The following is a 21,689-nucleotide window of genomic DNA, read 5'->3' on the forward strand; positions in this document are numbered from 1 at the left end:
GACCATTTTTCCAAAAATCTGTCAGACAAATGTGGGGTTTAAATGCTCACTTCACCCCTTATTACATTCCGTGAGGGGTGTAGTTCCAAAATGGGGTCACATGTGGGGGGGGGGGGGGTTCCACCATTCTGGCGCCATGGGGGCTTTGTAAATTGGCCTTCAATTCCAGCCAAATTCTCTCTCCAAAAGCCCAATGGTGCTTCTTCTCTTCTGAGCCCTGTAGTGCGCCAGCAGAACACTTTACATCCACACATGGGGAATTTGTATACTCAGAAGAAATGGTGTTACACATTTTGGGGGGCTCTTTTCCTATTACCCCTTGTGAAAATGAAAAATTTGGGATAACACCAGCATTTTAGTGAAAAAATTAATGTTTTCAATTTTCAACGAAAATTCTTGAAACACCTGTAAGGTGTTTAGGCTCACTATACCCCTTGTTACGTTCCTTAAGGGGTGTAGTTTCCAAAATGGGGTCACATGGGGATGTTTTTTTGTGTGTGTTTATGTCAGAACTGCTGTAACGATCAGCCACCCCTGTGCAAATCACCTCAAATGTACATGGCGCTCTCATTCCTGAGCCATGTTGTGCGTCCGCAGAGCATTTTACGTCCACATATAGGGTATTTCCGTACTCAGGAGAAATTGTGTTAAAAATGTTGGGGGTCTTTTTTTCCTTTTACCTCTTGTGAAAATAAAAAGTATGGGGCAACACCAGCAAGTTAGTGTAAAAAAAGAAAAAAAATTACAATAACATGCTGGAATAGACCCCAACTTTACCTTTTCATAAGGGGTAAAAGGAGAAAAAGCTCCCCAAAAGTTGTTAGGCAATTTCTCTCGAGTACGGAAATACCCCATATGTGGCCCTAGACTGTTTCCTTGAAATACAACAGGGCTCCAAAGTGAGAGAGCGCTATGCACATTTGAGGCCCAAATTAGGGATTTGCATAGGGGTGGACATAGGGGTATTCTACGCCAGTGATTCCCAAACACGGTGCCTTCAGCTGTTGCAAAACTCCCAGCATGCCTGGACAGTCAATAGCTGTCCGGAAATACTGGGAGTTGTTGTTTTGCAACAGCTGGAGGCTTCGTTTTGGAAACAGTGCCGTACCAGATATTATTCATTTTTATTGGGGGGAGGTAACTGTGAAGGGTTATGTATCGATGTAGTGTTTTACTCTTTATTATGTGTTAGAGTAGTGTACTGTAGTGTTTTTAGGGTACATTCACATGGGCGGGGGTTCATAGCGATTTTACCACTGGGAGTTTGAGCTGCAGCGGAAGATTTGCTGCATCTCAAACTTGCAGCGAGAAACTCACTGTAAACCCCCACCCATGTGACTGTACCCTGTACAGTCACATGGGGGGGGGGGGAACCTCCAGCTGTTGCAAAACTACAACTTCCAGCATGCAGTGACAGCAGAAGGGCATGCTGGGACTTGTAGTTATGCAACAGCTAAAGGCATACTACTACAACTTCCAGCATGCCCTTTGGGTGTCCGTGCTTGCTGGGGGTTGTAGTTATGCAACAGCTGGGGGCACACTGGTTGTAAAACACTGAGAGTTTGTTACTTAGCTCAGTGTTTCCCAACCCGTGTGCCTCCAGCTGTGAGTGCATGCTGGGAGTTATAGTTTTACAACAGCTGGAGGCATACGCTGCCTCCTCCACTTGCCTGCCGCCAATAACCAATCCCCACTGCCTGTGCCGGTCCTGCTGTATGTCCCCGCCGCAGCTCTTAACTTCTCCTGCTCTGCCCGGACTTCTAGGGAGGGGCAGAGCGAGGGAAATTAACTTTAACCCCCCCAGTCAGCTGAGACACTGTGATTGCTCCACAGGGACCAATCACAATGATCGCTGACCAGGACCATCGACAGATGGTCCTTGGGGGGCTTGCAGAAATTGTCTCCCGCTGGTAACAGCGGGACTTCTGCCTGTTAACCCTTGAGATGCCGCACATCGCCAGGTTAACTGAATTACTTATATAAATGTCATGATGCGTGAACTACCAGCATAGCATGACGTTTATATAAGTCAATCGATGGAGTTCGTATATCTGGATTTTTCCCAAAGCATTTGATACGGTGCCACATAAAAGATTGGTGCATAAAATTTGAAGGATTGGGCTGGGAGAGAATGTGTGTAAAGTGGGTAAGTAACTGGCTCAGTGATAGGAAACAGAGGGTGGTTATTAATGATACTAATTCTGATTGGGTGACTGTTACTAGTGGAGTACCACAGGGGTCAGTCTTTGGTCCTGTTCTATTTAATATATTCATTAATGACCTTGTAGAGGGGTTAAATAGTAAAGTAGCAATCTTTGCAGATGACACTAAACTCTGTAAAGCGGTAAACACTATAGAGGACAGTGCACTGTTACAAATGGATCTGGATAGGTTGGAGGTTTGGACTGAGAAGTGGCAGATGAGGTTTAACACTGATAAATGTAAGGTAATGCACATGGGGAGGAAAAATCCGGGATGGGGTTATATATTAAATGGGAGAACACTTGGGACGACTGACATGGAAAAGGATTTAGGAGTCTTAGTTAACAGTATTTTTAGCTGTAGTGACCAGTGTTGGGCAGCTGCTGCCAAGGCAAATAAAATCATGGGGTGCATCAATAGGGGCATAGATGCCCATGACAAAGAAATAATTCTACCACTGTAAAAATCACTAGTCAGACCACACATTGAATACTGTGTACAGTACTGGGCACCAGTGTACAAGAAATATATAGTGGAGCTGGAGAGGGTTCAAAGACGGGCAACCAGAGTAATACAAGAAATGGGAAGACTACAGTACCCAGAAAGATTAGCAGAATTAGGGTTATTTAGTTTGGACGTATATGAGGTACAGAAAGAAGGGTTCGAGCCATAGGTGGTCCACAGGAATAGAATAAAAGTGTGCCTGAAAGAAGATATGCTTGGCCCACCTCCTTCTACTCTTCCTGCTACTTCTACTCCACCTCCAACAAGGCCAGTGAGAGAATACGTGCCAGGAGAAGGAATTCATCCCACTATGGACGTTCCTTTGTTCCCATCTCAGCAGCCTACCATGTATTGGGGTATACCGTTTCCAGCTCCATCCGGCCAGCTACCACTGGTTGCTCCGCCCAGGCTGTTGCCAGCGGCTGTCCCACCTAGCCAGTTGCCAATAGCTGTGGCTCCCTGTCAACTACCATTGTTTGCTACACCAAACATCAGTCCTGTTCCTGTGACTGCTCAAAGTTTTGATGCACCAACTTCACCTGTCTTCAGAGAACCTCCCAGTCCAACCGAAGATAATGCTTCTGTTTCCAGCCCTCCAGCTGGTCCCTTGGGGACTGAAGTTCTTGCAGAATCACCAAGTGAAGGAACTCCTGATGACTCGGAAGTGGTGTTGCGCGGTCTCAAAGGACTACCCAGGGCAAATTACCCGTAAGGTACCAAGAATCACATTTAGTACCTGCACACATAGTACCTTTGATAACCCACTTCAATGCTCTGCCAATAACTTTTCAGTACTCTAGATTAATCACTAGTGTTGAGCGGCATAGGCCATATTCAAATTTGCGTTATTTCACGAATATATGGATGAATATTCGTCATATATTCGCTAAATTTGCATATTCGTAATATTCGCGTTTTATTTTCGCATATGCGAAAATTTGCGCATGCGGAAATTAGCATATGCAAAAATTAGCATATAAAAATTTGCATATTAAAAAATTTGCATATGCAAAAATTAGCACGCCAGTCTCACACAGTAGTATTAGAGCCTTCTTTACACCACACAAGCTAGAAGCAGAGAGGGGTGATCACTGTGATGTGTACTGTGGAAAAAAAAAAATATTCGTAATTACGAATATATAGTGCTATATTCGCGAATATTTGCGAATACGCGATATTCGCAAATAAAATTCGCGAGCTACACTATTAATCACTTAAATGTACTACTTCATTCTATTTCAGTACATACACAAAAATAAAATATATCTCACTTAAGAAAACACTTTAGGGATTGTAGCCTATTGTAATTCAATTCCTGCCACTGTTAGGTACACTTCTTCTTCTCTTTCATTGCGTGTGCGAGATGCTCTACCTGGCCAGTAGGTGATCTTGCGAGCTAACAAATGAAACACGTGATTCTTAAAGTAACCTAGGTAGGTTATGTGAAGTGCTCTAGGGGTAAGTAGCGTGTAGCCGATAGACCCCAGCAGCCAATCTTACTGTGATCTAGCTTCCGGCTAGCCAGTATACCTTATGTGTGCTAACAGGAAACTCATTGTTGGCGAATAAAATGTGTGAGATAATAAAATTGTTTAGTCAGCTTGAAACTAAAGGTATAAAGAGCTGTGCTAATGTTTAGTTAGCCTCATAAAGATGTGTAGAGAGCTAATAAAATGTCTTAGAAGCTAGCAACTAAATGTTAGATAGCTGCCTAATTGTCTAGTAAGCTTTAAAATGTATAGTAAGCTATATAAAAATGTTTTAGAAGCTAGAAACTAAATGTCTAGATAGCTTCATAATTATTTAGATAGCTTCATAATTGCTTAGATATCTTCATAAATGTCTTAGAAGCCTTCTTTAATATCTAGTAGGATTACTAGTCTACAAAATGTTTAAAATGCCTAGAAAATGTCTGGTAGGTTTAAAAGTACCTAATTTGTATAAAAGTTTGTCAGGATATAGATTCTGTCTAGTTATAGATTCTGTCTAGTCAGAGATCCTGCTTAAGTCTGTCCTAGTTCCTCTGCCTTAGGGGCAAGCGTCGGGGTGGACTTATTTTAAGTAAGGGGGTTTGTGGTGTCCCGGCACCGGATTGCATCCGTTGCCTTGTGATGAGGTCCCTAAAAGTCCCTAGGTGTAGGTGGGGTCCTCATCCTTAGCTAGCCCCTTTTGTAATTAAAATTATTTAAATTTAATGTGTATATATTTGTATAGTAAGTGTACTTACCTAGTTAGTGTCGCAGGACCTGCGGGTCATGTGATGCGTTCCAAAGACTCTATGGTTTCTGTGTATAGGACCTTTGGAGAAAGTCAGGTGTTCACCCATCAGGCTATGTAACGGTGAGTGACAGCTGACCATGGACCAATCCAAAAAGGCCCCGCCCCTGCCCATATAAGGGTGCGGCAGCCATGACTCGCTTTGGATCTGCGCTGCTGTCATCAGTGAGTTTGGGCCCAAGCCTTGGGGCGATGGCTGATCTTTACTAAACTTTGAGTGTATTCAATCCCTAAGCACTCTGCAAGATTACCGGACCATATCTAACCCCTAAATCTGGACGGATCTTCACAAATTATCCTAAATTCTGAGACATATAAAAAGTCAAGGTCCGCAACAACTGTCAGTCACTGAGGTGTATGGAGACTGTATTAATGAGACTGTTACTGTTCATTGGATGTACCGCAAGTCTTTAACCTCTTCAGGACATAGGGCGTATGGATACGCCCTGCATTCCGAGTCCTTAAGGACCGAGGGCGTATCCATACGCCCGTGGGAATTCCACTCCCCACCGCTAGCCGGTTGGGGACCGGAGACAGATGCCTGCTGATATCGATCAGCAGGCATCGCGGCATATCGCCCAGGGGGGACATTATGCCCCCCGTGTCGGCGATGGCCGCAGATTGCTGGACAATTCAGTCCAGCGATCTGCGGAGATTCCAGGTCAATCGGGTCTCCAGTCAGAGATGGCCCCGAACAGCCATAGCTAGCAGGGGTGAGGTGGCACTGGTGCCACCTCACGATCGCCCTGATTCGTTGGCCGGTTTACCGGCTGACCAATCAGGGCACCTGCTGCGGGTGTCACTCCCGCAACCCGCTCCGCCCCTCTTCCGGAGGACGTGAGCGGGTGCGGTAAGAAGACCCCGGGAGCTGGGGACCCCGATCCCCGGCGTCAATGTTGGGATCGGGGCCCCAGGAGCGGCGGCGGCGGCGAGGGGCTGACCTGTGTCCCGGAGCAGCAGTAGGAGGTGAGTGACACCCTCCTGCTGTTGCTTAGCAACAGCTCCCAGCATGCAAAAAGGGCATGCTGGGAGCTGTAGTTATGCAACAGCAGGAGGCAGACAACCACAACTCCCAGCATTCCCTTATGGGCATGCTGGGACGTATAGTTTTGCAACAGCTGGAGGCACATTTTTTCTATGGAAAAGTGTACCTTCAGCTGTTGTATAACTACAACTCCCAGCTTGCACAAACAGCTAAAGTGCATGCTGGGAGTTGTAGTGGTGCATCTGCTGGTTGCATAACTACAACTACCAGCATGCCCGTTGGCTGTCGGTGACTGCTGAGAGTTGTAGTTTTGCAACAGCTGAAGGCACAATGGTTGTGAAACTCAGAGTTTTTTTTTACCTAACTCAGTGTTTCACGACCGGTGTGCCTCCAGCTGTTGCAAACTACAACTCTCAGCAGTCACCGTACACCATGCACCGTACATGCTGGGAGTTGTAGTTTTGCAACAGCTGGAGGCACACTGGTTGAGAAACACTGAGTTAGGTCACAAACTCAGTGATACATAACCAGTGTGCCTACAGCTGTTGCAAAACTAAAACTCTCAGCATGTACAGTCTGTCAGCGCATGCTGGGAGTTGTAGTTTTGCAACAGCTGGATGCCCCCCCCCCCCCCCCCCAATGTGAACGTACAGGGTACACTCACATGGGCGGAGGTTTACAGTAGGTATCCGGCTGCAAGTTTGAGCTGCCGCAAATTTTCTGCCGCAGCTCAAACTGCCAGCGAGAAACTACTGTGAACCCCCACCCGTGTGACTGTACCCTAAAAACACTACACTAACACAAAATAAAATAAAAAGTAAAAAACACTACATATACACATACCCCTACACAGCCCCCTCCCCTCCCCAATAAAAATGAAAAACTTCTGGTACGCCACTGTTTCCAAAACGGAGCCTCCAGCTGTTGCAAAACAACAACTCCCAGTATTGTCGGACAGCCGTTTACTGTCCAGGCATGCTGGGAGTTTTGCAACAGCTGGAGGCATCCTGTTTGGGAATCACTGGCATAGAATTCCCCTATGTCCACCCCTATGCAAGTCCCTAATTTAGGCCTCAAATGTGCATGGCGCTCTCACTTTGGAGCCCTGTCGTATTTCAAGGCAACAGTTTAGGGTCACATATGGGGTATCGCCGTACTCGGGAGAAATTGTGTTTACAAATTTTGGGGGCTATTTTCTGCTTTTACCCTTTTTAAAAATGTAAAATTTTGGGGAAAACAAGCATTTTAGGGAAAAAAAAAAATTTTTTTTACATATGCAAAAGTCGTGAAACACCTGTTGGGTATAAAGGTTCACTTAACCCATTGTTACGTACCCAGAGTGGTCTAGTTTCCAAAATAGTATGCCATGTGTTGTTTTTTTGCTGTCCTGGCACCATAGGGGCTTCCTAAATGCGGCATGCCCCCAGAGCAAAATTTGCTTCCAAAAAGCCAAATGTGACTACTCCTTTTCTGAGACCTGTAGTGTGCCAGTAGAGCACTTTTCACCCCCATATGGGGTGTTTTCTGAATCGGGAGAAATTGGGCTTCAAATTTTGAGGGGTATTTTCTGCTATTACCCTTTTTAAAAATGTAAAATTTTTGGGAAAACAAGCATTTTAGGTAAAAAATTTTTTTTTTCTTTTTTTTAACATTTGCAAAAGTCATGAAACACCTGTGGGGTATTAAGGCTCACTTTATCCCATGTTACATTCCCCGAGGGGTCTAATTTCCAAAATGGTATGCCATGTGTTTTTTTTTTGCTGTTCTGGCACCATAGGGGCTTAATAAATGCAACATGCCCCCCAAAAACCATTTCAGAAAAATGTTCTCTCTAAAATCCCCTTGTCGCTCCTTCCCTTCTGAGCCCTCTACTGCGCCCGCCGAACACTTTACATAGACATATGAGGTATGTGCTTACTCGAGAGAAATTGGGCTACAAATACAAGTAAACATTTTCTCCTTTTACCACTTGCAAAAATTCAAAAATTGGGTCTACAAGAACATGTGAGTGTAAAAAATGAAGATTTTGAATTTTCTCCTTCACTTTGCTGCTATTCCTGTGAAACACCTAAAGGGTTAAAACACTTACTGAATGTAATTTTTAATACTTTGGGGGGGTGTAATTTTTTATAATGGGGTCATTTATGGGGTATATCTAATATAAAGACCCTTCAAATCCACTTCAAAACTGAACTGATCCCTGAAAAATATCGAATTTGAAAATTTTGTGAAAAATTGGAAAATTGCTGCTGAACTTTGAAGCCCTCTGATGTCTTCCAAAAGTAAAAACACGTCAATTTTATGATGCAAACATAAAGTAGACATATTGTATATGTGAATTTAAAAAAAATGTATTCGTAATATACATTTTCCTTACAAGCAGAAAGCTTCAAAGTTAGAAAAATGCAAAATTTTCAAATTTTTCATAAAATTTACGGATTTTTCACCAAGAAAGGATGCAAGTTACCACAAAAATTTACTACTATGTTAAAGTAGAATATGTCACGAAAAAACTATCTCTGAATCAGATTGATAACTAAAAGCATTCCAGAGTTATTAATGTTTAAAGTGACAGTGGTCAAATATGCAAAAAAACGCTCTGGTCCTTAAGACCAAAATGGGCTTGGTCCTGAAGGGGTTAAGTAAAGTTTATCCAAGTTCAAGTTCAACTACCTTGTGGACCTTCAGTCATTATATGCATGCACCTATCGTTACTGGGAAGGGCGGCGATAGGCCGGAGAATTACCTCAGCATACTAGCCCTCAGCCTGGCGTCACGAGTGATAGGGTTAAGCTTAACCCCGGATATACTGAAGCAACACCTTGACTACACTGACTACCACAGAAGGCTTAGGGGAGACATAATAACTATGTATAAATATATCAGGGGACAGTACAGAGATCTCTCCCATGATCTATTTATACCCAGGACTGTATCTATAACAAGGGGGCATCCTCTACGTTTAGAGGAAAGAAGGTTTCTACACCACCACAGATGGGGATTCTTTACTGTATGAGCAGTGAGACATACAATTCTGCAATTCTCTCCCGGAGGAAGTGGTCATAGTGAACTCTGTAAAAGAGTTCAAAAGGGGTCTGGATGCATTTTTGGAAAATAATAACACTGATGGTTTTGCATACTAGAAATTTAGGTACAGTATGTTGATCCAGAGATTTATTCTGACTGCCTAATTGGAGTCGGAAAGGAATTATTACCTCTAGTATGAGGGTTTTTTTGCCTTCCCCTGGATCAACTCAGTAGGGACTCATTAGGGATATAGGTTGAATTTGATGGACTCTGGTCTATTTTCAAGCTTACGAACTATGTTACTATGTTACTATTCTGCGGGAAGGGGTTAAAAGATGAAAGAGGCCTGTAATTTTCATCATAGGTATACCTCAACTATGAGAAAAAAAAATCCATAAATTCACATTGTCTGATTTTTTAAGAATTTATTTGCAAAATATGGTGGAAAATAAATATTTGGCCAATAACAAAAGTTCATCTCAATACTTTGTTATATACCCCTTGTTGGCAATGATAGAGGTCAAACATTTTCTGTAAGTCTTCACAAGGTTTTCACACACTGTTGCTGGTATTTTGGCCCATTCCTCCATGCAGATCTCCTCTAGAGCAGTGATGTGTTGGGGCTGTCGCTGGGCAACAAGGATTTTCAACTCCCTCCAAAGGTTTTCTATGAGGATGAGATCTGGAGACTGGCTAGGCCACTCCAGGACCTTGAAATGCTTCTTACAAAGCCACTCCATCTTTGCTCGGGCAGTGTGTTTGGGATCATTGTCATGCTGAAAGACCCAGCCACATTTCATCTCCAATGCCCTTGCTGATGGAAGGAGGTTTTCACTCAAAATCTCACGATACATGGCCCCATTCATTCTTTCCTTTATACGGATCAGTCATCCTGGTCCCTTAGCAGAAAAACAGCCTCAAAGCATGATGTTTCTACCCCCATGCTTCAATGAAGGTATGGTATGGTGTTCTTTGGATGCAACTCAACATTATTTTTCTTCCAAATACGACGAGTTGAATTTTTACTAAAAGGTTCTACTATGGTTTCATCTGACCATATGAAATTCTCCCAATCCTCTTCTGGATCATCCTAATGTACTCTAGAAAACTTCAGACGGAACAAGACTTCTACTGGCTTAAGCAGGGGGACACGTCTGGCACTGCATGATTTGAGTCCCTGGCAACGTAGTGTGTTACTGATGGTAGCCTTTGTTACTTTGGTCCCAGCTCTCTGCAGGTCATTCAGTAAGTGTGGTTCTGGGATTTTTGCTCATGTTCTTGTGATCATTTTGACACCATGGGGTGAGATCTTGCGAGGAGCCCCAGATCGAGGTAGATTATCAGTGCTCTTGTATGTCTTTCATTTTCTAATAATTGCTCCCACAGTTGATTTCTTCACACCAAACTGCTTGCCCATTGCAGATTCAATCTTCCCAGCCTTGTGCAGGTCTACAATTTTGTTTCTGGTGTCCGTCGACAGCTCTTTGCTCTTGGCCATAGTGGAGTTTGGAGTGTGACTGCTTGAGATTGTGGACATGTGTTTTTACACTGGTAACAAGTTCAAACAGGTGCTATTAATACAGGTAACGAGTGGACAGAGGAGACTCTTAAAGAAGAAGTTACAGGTCTGTGAGAGACAGAAATCTTGCTTGTTTATAGGTGACCAATTACTTATTTTCCACCATAATTTGCAAATAAATTCTTTAAAAATCAGACAATGTGATTTTATGGATTTTTTTTCTCATGATGTCTCTCATAGTTGAGGTATACCTATGATAAAAATTACAGGCCTCTCTCATCTTTTTAAGGTGGAGAATTTACACAATTGGTGGCTGACTAAATACTTTTTTGCCCCACTGTAGTTACATAGTATGGTCGAAAAAAGACATACGTCCTTCAAGTTCAACCAAGGAATTGAAGGGAAGGGAATCATAACGCTTTCAATTTTCCACCTACAGACCCATGTGAGGGCTTGTTTTTTTGTGCCAACAATTGAACTTTGTAATGACATCAATCATTTCATAACAAATTCTACAGCAAAAACAAAACAAAAAAATATTTGTGGCACGAAATTATCCTATTCTGACCCCTTCTCTTTTGCGCCGTAATCTGTAGTCTTTATCGGTAGCATTTTTGTCTTGATGGGATTGCTATTTATACATTTTTATGGCATATAAAGTGACCAAAAATTTGCAACTTTGGTATTTTTTTTACATGTACGCCATTGACCATACGTTTTAATTAATATTATATTTTAATAGTTCGGACATTTTTGCATGCGGCGATGCCACATGTTTATTTACATTATTTTATTAGGGAAGGGGTTCAATGCTGCTCCATTGATGATCGGCGCTCCATTGCTCCAGCCTGTCATGGCTGACTGGAGCATAGAAGCACTGATTGGATGGCAAAGAGGCAGGTAAGGGCCCTCCCACCATACGTTCAGCTGATCATGATAATACGGTTTCACCACAGCAGTCCTGATCTGCATGCTGAGTTGCCAGAGTAGTTTTTACAGTTTAGATGCCGCAATCAACTTTGATTGTGGCATCTAAAGGGTTGATGCCAGGCATCAATTTAATCAACGATGTCAAGCATTACCCACGGGTCCTGGCTGCTGTCAGTCAGGACAAACTGGCTATGATGATTCATGGTTTGGGGGCAGGACTTGGTCCATATGAGGTTTAAGTACACTGTGTAAAAATGTTAAAAAAACTTGCAGTTTTCTTTTTATTCTTTTGGTTTTACCATATATTTTATGGTAAAATTACAGAGTACCTGTCATGATCTTGTTAAATGTTATAATCCTCTCAGTTCACTGGCCCCATCATGATAAACCACCCCCTGCCTTTATTTTTATTATTTGTTAGTTTTCTACCTTGATATTGCTCTGTATTTTCTGCTTAGTCTCAGTCAGATATACAGACTGGGAAGGGGCGTTACCAAGCAGGTGTGACATCATCTGAAGCCATAGAGGGGAGAACTTCCTCCCTCAATCTGCTATACACAGCCCAGAACAGTTCAGTGTGAGATGAGCTATTATTGGCTAAGGCTGCAGACACACCCCTCAGCCCTTCAGACTGCATTTCCTGATTTTAGTTTTCTGCCAGGCCAGCAGGAGTCCAAAGTCTGTGGAAGAGACAATGTGCTCTGGACAAGTAGGGAGACACCTAGTGGTAGCTTTTTTAACACACAAATAAAACATAGAAAACGTCATTTTTTTTTTTTTTAAACAAAGTACATTAGAAAGATTTTTTATTTACCTTAAGGAGTGCAACAGCAATCATTAGATTTAATGACAGTGCCCGTTTAAAGGTGTCATTACAAAGTACAATTGGTCATGCAAAAAACAAGCCCGCATATGGTCTGTAGATGGAAAAATAAGTGTAATGGCTTTTAAAAGGTGAAAGGTGAAATAAAAAGGCAAAAATAAAAAGGCAATTATGAAAATTGGCTGTGTCCTCAAGACCTAAATGGGCTGTGTCCTTAAATGGGTACTCCGGTGAAAACCTTTTTTCTTTTAAATCAACTGGTGGCAGAAAGTTAAACATGTTTGTAAATTACTTCTATAAAAAAATCTTAATTCTTCTGGTACTTATTAGCTGTTGAATGCTACAGAGGAAATTCCTTTCTTTTTGGAACACTGATGACATCACGAACGCAGTGCTCTCTGCTGACATCTCTGTCCATTTTAGCAACCATGCATAGCAGATGCATAGCACATGTATGCTAAGGGCAGCATGGTGGCTCAGTGGTTAGCACTGCTGCTTTGTAGTTCTTAAAGCGTTATTATTATTATTATTATAATAACGTCAGAGAGAACTGTGGTTGTGATGTCATCAGAGAGCATTCCAAAAAGAAAAGAATTTGCTCTGTAGTATTCAGCAGCTAATAAGTACAGGAAGGATTAAGATTTTTTAATAGAAGTAATTTACAAATATGTTTAACTTTCTGCCACCAGTTGATTTAAAAGAAAAAAGGTTTTCACTGGAGTACCCCTTTAATCCGTACAGGACCTAGGGCGTATGGATACGCCTTCTGTACATGGGTCTTAAGGACCCAGGGCGTACCTGTACGCCCGTGGGAATTTGGGTCCCCGCGCACCGGGCAGGGACCAGACTGGGGTGACTGCTGATATCGATCAGCAGGCACCCCGTGCAAATTCCCAGGGGGGTCATCAGACCCCCCCATATCGGCGATCGGTGCAAATCGCAAGTGAATTCACACTTGCGATTTGCGCCGATTCCGTGTCATACGGGTCTATGGTGACCCGGAATATAAGGGGGATCGCGGTTGTCTAAGACACCCACGATCCCCCTGTAGCGATAGGAGTGAGGTGGCAGGGGTGCCACCCCTTCTATCTCTGCTATTGGTGGTCTAGACACGACCACCAACAGCAGATCGGGTCCAGGGAGCCGATCTTCTTTTGTTTTCCCCGTTCTGCCCACCCACAATAGGCGGGGCAGAACGGGGAAATGACGGGGACCGAACGCCGAAGATCCACTTACCTGTCGGTGGAAGCTGCGGGACGGGATCGGCGGCGGTGAGCGGCGCGGGCGGCGATGTCGTGCGGCAGAAGAGGACGGCTCCCTGGATCCGACGGAAGCTGGTAAGTTGCCTAGCAACATCTAAAGGGCTACAGTCTGAGACTGTAGCCCTCCAGATGTTGCAAAACTACAACTCCCAGCATGCCCAGACAGCTGCTGGGCATGCTGGGATTTGCAGTTTTGCAACAGCTGAAGGTCTACAGTTTAGAGACCACTGCACAGTGATCTCTGTACTGTAGCACTCTAGATCTTGCAAAACTACAACTCCTAGCATGCCCACACAGCAGTTTGCTGTCTGTGCATGCTGGGATTTGTAGTTTTGCAACATCTGGAGGTCCACAGTTTGGAGATCACAGTGCAGTGGTCTCTATCTGTAGCCCTCCAGATGTTGCAAAACTGCAAATCCCAGCATGCCGAAACAGCTGTCTCGGCATGCTGGGAAAAGTAGTTGCGTACCTCTAGCTGTTGCACAACTAGATCTCCCAGCATGCCCTTCGGCGATCAGTTCATGCTGGGAGTTGTAGTTTTGCAACAGCTATAGGCACACTGGTTGGAAAATACTGAGTTAGATAACAGAACCTAACTGAAGGTTTTCCAACCAGTGTGCCTCCAGCTGTTGCAAAACTACAACTCCCAGCATGCAAGGTCTGTCAGTGCATGCTGGGAGTTGTAGTTTTGAAACAGCTGGAGGTTTGCCCCCCATGTGAACGTACAGGGTACATTCACACGGACAGGTTTACAGTAAGTTTCCTGCTTCAAGTATGAGCTGCGACAATTTTTTTGCCGCAGCGCAAATTTCTAGCGGGAGGCCACTGTAAACCTGCGCCCGTGTGAATGTACCCTAAAAACACTGCACTACACTACACTAACACATAATAAAGGGTAAAACACTACATCTACACCCCCTTACACTGTCCCCCCCAATAAAAATGAAAACGTATTGTACAGCAGTGTTTCCAAAACGTAGCCTCCAGCTGTTGCAAAACAAGAACTCCCAGCATTTCCGGACAGCCACTGACTGTCCAGGCATGCTGGGAGTTTAGCAACAGCTGGAGACACCCTGTTTGGGAATCACTGGCGTAGAATACCCCTATGTCCACCCCTATGCAATCCCTAATTTAGTCCTCAAATGCGCATGGCGCTCTCTCACTTCAGAGACCTGTCGTATTTCAAGGAAACAGTTTAGGGCCACATATGGGGTATCTCTGTACTCAGGAGAAATTGCGTTACAAATTTTGGGGGGCTTTTTCTCCTTTTACCCCTTCTGAAAAGGAAAAGTTGGGGGCTACACCAGCCTGTCAGTGTAAAAAAAAAATACAAATTTTACACTAACATGCTGGTGTTGTCCTTTTTATTTTCACAATTGTTAAAAGGAAGAAAAAAAAAAATTGTAACGCAATTTCTCCTGAGTACGGAAATACCCCATATGTGGGTGTAAAATGCTCTGCGGGTGCATAACAAGGCTCAGGAGTAAGAACGCACTATGTACATTTGAAGCCTAAATTGGTGATTTGCACAGGGGTGGCTGATTTTACAGCGGTTCTGCCATAAACGCAAAAAAAGAAATACCCACACGTGACCCCATTTTGGAAACTACACCCCTCACGGAATTTAACAAGGGGCATAGTGAGCCTTAGCACCCCACAGGTGTTTGACGAATTTTCATTAAAGTTGGATGGAAAAATGAAAAAAAAATTCACTAAAATGCTGGTGTTACCCAAAATTTTTCATTTTCACAAGAAAAAATAGGAAAAAAGCCCTCCAAAATGTGTAACCCCATTTTTTTTGAGTAAGAAAATACCCCATATGTGGATGTAAAGTGCTCTGCTGGCGCACTACAATGCTCAGAAGAGAAGGAGCACCATTGGGATTTTGAAGATAAAATCTGTCCGGAATTGAAGGCCACGTGTGTTTACAAAGCCCCCATAGAGCCAGAACAATGGACCCCCCCACATATGACCTCATTTTGGAAACTACACCCCTCACGTAATGTAATAAGGGGTACAGTGAGCATTTACGCCCCACAGGTGTCTGACAGATTTTTTGGAACAGTGGTCCGTGAAAATGAAAAATTTAATTTTTCAGTTGCACAGCCCACTGTTCCAAAGATCTGTCAAATGCCAGTGGGGTGTAAATACTCACTGCACCCCTTTTTAAATTCTGTGAGGGCTGTAATTTCCAAACTGGGGTCACGTGGGGGGTCCACTGTTCTGGCACCACGGGGGGCTTTGTAAATGCACATGGCCCCCGACTTCTATTCCAATCAAATTCTGTCTTCAAAAGCTTAATGGTGCTCCTTCCCTACCGAGCATTGTAGTGCGCCAGCAGAGCACTTGACATCCACACATTGAGTATTTCCATACTCAGAAGAAATGGGGTTACAAATTTTGGGGGTCATTTTCTCCTATTACCCCCTGTAAAAATATAAAATGCGGGGGAAAACCAGCATTTTAGTGAAAAAATGTTTTTTTCATTTACACATACGACTTTAGCAAAAAGTTGTCAAACACCTGTGAGGTTTAAAGGCTCACTGTACCCCTTGTTGTGTTCCTTGACGGGTGTAGTTTCTAAAATAGTATGCCATGTGGTTTTTTTTTTTTTTTTTTTGCTGTTCTGGCACCATAGGGGCTTCCTAAATGCGACATGCCCTCCATAAACCATTTCAGCAAAATTTGCTTTTCAAAAGCCAAATGTGACTCCTTCTCTTCTGAGCATTGTAGTGCGCCAGCAGAGCACTTGATGTCCACACTTGGGGTATTTCCATTCTCAGAAGAGATGGGGTTACAAATTTTGGGGGGCATTTTGTCCTATTATACCTTGTAAAAATTTAAAATTTTGGGGAAAACTAGCATTTTAGTGGAAAAAAATAAATAAATCATTTTCACATCCAACTTTAACAAAAAGTCGTGAAGCACCTGGGGGGTGTTAAGGCTCACTGGACCCCTTGTTGTGTTCCTTGAGGGGTGTAGTTTCTAAAATAGTATGCCATGTGTTTTTTTTTTTTTTTTTTGCTGTTCTGGCACCATAGGAGCTTCCTAAATGTGACATTCCCCACAAAAACCATTTCAGAAAAACTCACTCTCCAAAATCCCATTGTTGCTCCTTCCCTTCTGTGCCCTCTACTGCGCCCGCCGTACACTTGACATACACTTATGAGGTATTTCCTTACTCGAGAGAAATTGGGTTACACATTTTAGAAAGATTTCTCTCCTTTTACCCCTTGTAAAAATTCAAAAACTGGGTCTACAAGAACATGCCAGTGTAAAAAATTAAGATTTAGAATTTTCTCCTTCAATTTGTTGCTATTCCTGTGAAATACCTAAAGGGTAAACAAACCTTTTGAATGTCATTTTGAATACTTTGGGGAGTGCAGTTTTTATAATGGGGTCATTTGTGGGGCATTTCTAATATGAAAGCCCTTCAAATCCACTTCAAAACAAAACTGGTCCCTGAAAAATTTTGATTTAGAAAATTTTGTGAAAAATTGGAAAATTGCTGCTGAACTTTTAAGCCCTCTGATCTCTTCCAAAAGTAAAAACATGTCAACGTTATGATGCAATAATAAAGTAGACATGTTGTATATGTGAATCAATATATCATTTATTTGGAATATTCATTTTCCTTATAAGCAGAGAGCTTCAAAGTAAAAAAAAATGCTAAATATTCAATTTTTTCATCAAACTTTGGAATTTTTCACCAAGAAAAGATGCAAGTATCGACAAAATTTTACCACTAACATAAAGTAGAATATGTCACGAAAAAACTAACTCGGAATCAGAATGAAAGGTAAAAGCATCCCAGAGTTATTAATGCTTAAAGTGACAGTGGTCAGGCGTGCAAAAAATGGCCGGGTCCTACAGTGAAAATTGGCTGGGTCCTTAAGGGGTTAAAGGGGTACTCCAGTGGTAAACACATTTTTTAACCTCTTCAGGACGCCGGGCGTATGCATATGCCCTGCATCCCGAGTCCTTAAGGACATGGGGCGTATGCATACGCCCGTGGGAATTCCGGTTCCCGCCGCTAGCAGGTTGGGGACCGGACCGGGATGCCTGCTGAAATGATTCAGAAGGCATCCTGTCACATCGCCGAGGGGGGTCCTGAGACCCCCCCATGTCGGCGATCGCAGAAAATTACATGTCAATTCAGACAGCGATTTTCTGCTATTTGGGGCCAATCGGGTTTCTGGTGACCCGATCACCCGGAAAATAGGGATGATTGGAGCTGTCAGTGACAGCCCCGATCATCCTGAGGGATGGGAGCGAGGTCGCAGTGCTGCGATCTCCTCCTATCCCCTGCCATTGGTCAGAACTGAACTGCACAGGACAATGGGTTGTCATGGCAACCCCCCGTTCTGCCCACCCCTGGATGTCGGGCAGTACGGGGGGAGAAGATGGAGGCCGGTACCTGAGAAGAAGATGGCCTGGGGACCGCAGATCGTCGCTAGAAACAGGCGCAGGTAGGGAAATGACGGTGAGGGGGGGGGGAGGAAGGGGGCTGCCCTTCCTAGTGGGTGCCAAACTGCAACTCCCAGCATGCATAGGCTGCCCAGGCATGCTGGGAGTTGTAGTTTTGCAACATCTGGAGGGTCACAGTTTGGAGACCACTGTTACAGTGGTGCCCAAACGGTAGCCCTCCAGGTGTTGCCAAACTACAACTCTCAGCATGCCTAGACTGCCCAGGCATGCTGGGAGTTGTAGTTCTGTAACATCTGTCCCTTCAGATTTGGCAATTTTCATGAAAATTTTTAAAATTGCTGCTCTACTTTGAAGCCCTCTAATTTTTTCAAAAAGTAAAAAATATGTCCATTTTATGATGCCAACATAAAGTGGACATATTGTATTTGTGAATAAAAATTTATTTGGAATATCCATTTTCCTTACAAGCAGAGAGCTTCAAAGTTAGAAAAATGCAACATTTTCTAAATTTTCATGAAATTTGGGGATTTTTCACCAAAAAAGGATGCAAGTAACGACGAAAATTTACCACCAAAATAAAGGAGAATATGTCACGGAAAAAAAATTTCAGAATCAGAAAATTCGGTAAAAGCGTTTTAGAGTTATTAATGCGTAAAGCGACGGTGGTCAGAATTGCGAAAAAGGGCTCAGTCCTTAAGGTGAAAAAGGGCTGCATTAAAATCAAATGGTGCTAAAAAGTTAAACAGATTTGTAAATTACTTCTATTAAAAATCTTAATCCTTCCAGTACTTATCAGCTGCTGTATGCTTCAGAGGATGTTGTATAGTTCTTTTGTCTGACCCCAGTGCTCTCTGCTGACACCTTTGTCCATGTCAGGAACTCTCCAGAGCAGGAACAAATCCCCATAGCAAACCTCTCCTACTCTGGGCAGTTCCTGACATGGACAGAGGTGTCAGCAGAGAGCACTGTGGTCAGACAGAAAAGAACTATACAACGTTGGAGCATACAACAGCTGAACCTGTACTGGAAGGATTAAGATTTTTATATAAAAGTTATTTACAAATCTGTTTAACTTTCTGGCACCAGTTCATTTGAAAAAAAATTTCCACTGGAGTACCCCTTTAAGATATTAAGGGCATTTTGGCCACAATTAGGTGAAGGAGCAATAATACTGAATTTGAATATTTATAGAGAGCGATGGCTGATTTATGTGGCTCTATACCTAATTATGTATGTTTTTAAAGGGGTTCTCCGGTGCTTAGACATCTTTTCCCCTATCCAAAGGATAGGGGAGAAGATGCCTGATCGAGGGAGTCCCGCCGCTGGGGACCCCCGGGATCTTGCAAGCGGCACCCCGTTTGTAATCAGTCCCCAGAGCGTGTTCGCTCCGGGTCTGATTACCGACGACCACAGGGTCGGCGGCGTGTGACGTCACGCCTCCACCCCCGTGTGACGTCACGCTCTGCCCCTCAATGCAAGCCTACGGGAGGGGGCGTGATAGGGGATAAGATGTCTAAGCACCAGAGAACCCCTTTAATGACTGACATTATATAGGGTGTTCTACTTTCTGCATTTTTTTTTTACCTGGCGCTGTACCCTGCTGGCACCCGTGCGTTGTGGACTGATCACCATAAGCGGTGTATATCTCTTTTAAGGGGATAAAGTGCAATGTTGCCTCAGCAATTATGCTGCTCATTTGAAATGCTTTTGTTTGGCTGTTACCTACTATTTGTCAAGGCGTGTCAATCCTATTCTTTATGAAACCTCCAGGGAACGCCTCCTATTGATCTTCTCCATAAACTGATAGTCCTGTGGATTGCACTACTGGAAATGCAACCGCATACATATCTCCCTCCATGTTAGGGATGACAGGGCCCTCTTACATTGTGGAGAATAGATGAGAATTCATACCATATGTATATGTTCTAAACTTTATTTCATTGACCCCTTAAGGACCAAGCCCATTTTAACCTTAAGGACGCAGCCAATTTTATTTTAGCGTTTTCGTTTTTTCCTCCTCGCCTTCTAAAATCCATAACTCTTTTATATTTACATCTACAGACCCATATAAGGGCTTGTATTTTGCATGACCAATTGTACTTTGTAATGAAATCTCTCTTTTTACCATAAAATGTATGGCGAACCCAAAAAAAAATTTTTTTAGGGAGGAAATTTAAATGAAAACCACAATTTTGCACATCTTGGAGGGTTTTTTCACACTATACACTTTACGGTAAAAATGACATGTGTTCTTTATTCTGTGGGTCAATACGATTAAAATGATTCCCATGGCTAGATACTTTTATATTTTTGTACCGCTTAAAAAAAAATCTAAAACTTTTTGTACAAAATCAGTAATCTAAAATCGTCCTATTTTGACCACCTATAACTTTTTATACATTTATACATATATAGGGCAGTATGAGGGCTCATTTTTTGTGCCGTCATCTGTACGTTTAATCGATACCACATTTGCATATATAAAACTTTTAGATCATTTTTTATAATTTTTTTTTTATAAAATGTGACAAAAAAGCAGCATTTTTGGACTTTTTTTTTATTTTTTACGTTTACGCCATTCACCGTACGGGATCATTAACATTATATTTTGATAGTTTGGACATTTACGCATGTGGCGATACCAAATATGTTTATTAAAAAAAATTACGCTTTTTGTGGGTAAAATGGGAAAAACTGACAATTTTCTTTTTTATTGGGGGTGGGGATTTTTCACATTTTTTATGTCCCCATAGGGGACTATCTATAGCAATCCTTTGATTGCTAATAGTGTTCAGTGCTATGTATAGGACATAGCACTGATCAGTATTATCAGTGATCTTCTGCTCTGATCTGCTCGATCTCAGACCAGAGCAGAAGACCCCGGGAGACGGCCGGAGCCAAGTGAGGGGACCTTCGGCCGCCGTGCTGGATGATCGGATCACTGCAGCAGCGCTGCGGGCGATCCGATCATCCATTTCAATTACAGCACTGCCGCAGATGCCGTGATCTGTATTGATCAAGGCATCTGAGGGGTTAATGGCAGACATCCACGCGATCACGGATGTCGGCCATTACCGGCTGGTCCCCAGCTGCTGCTAGCAGCTGGAACCTGCCGTGTATGACGCGAGCACCATTCTGATGCTAGTGGTCATACACAGGACGTAAATGTACGTCCTGGTGCGCAAAGCACCGCCAAACCAGGACGTGCATTTATGCCCGTGGTCGTTAAGGGGTTAACCCCACCATAAAATGATTTTAGTATGAACCTACCAGATAGTAATGGACATGCTTAGGAAGGATCTGCGCTTGTCTTGGGGCTAAATGGCTATGTTGTGAAATTACCATAACACTGAGGCTATCTTTTTGTGAACTGGCTATTTCCTGTTGGAGTTTGTTCCTTCAAACTACAAGTTCCATGATTCCTTGTTTGTAAGTGCGTGGTCACTTTTCTCCCTCCCACACAGCAGCCACCCCACCTGTTGAAACACATCTGTAATCTTTTCTATGCAATAGACCTGTGCTTTCTGACAGGGTGCCTCCAGCTGTTGCAAAACTACAATTCTTGCAGAATGACCTCCCTTCCACCCAGCGGTCGCTCCATCCATTGATGCATAGACAGGCCCCCTCTGAACACCTGACTAGTGATGTAATGTCTCAGGCCGCAGTGAAACCTGGGAAAACCTTAGACGACGGTCATTTTGTGTGTTGTTAAAAATAAACATTGGGGCAAAA

This window comes from Hyla sarda, chromosome 2 (assembly GCF_029499605.1).
Source record: "Hyla sarda isolate aHylSar1 chromosome 2, aHylSar1.hap1, whole genome shotgun sequence".
Lineage (NCBI taxonomy): Eukaryota > Metazoa > Chordata > Amphibia > Anura > Hylidae > Hyla > Hyla sarda.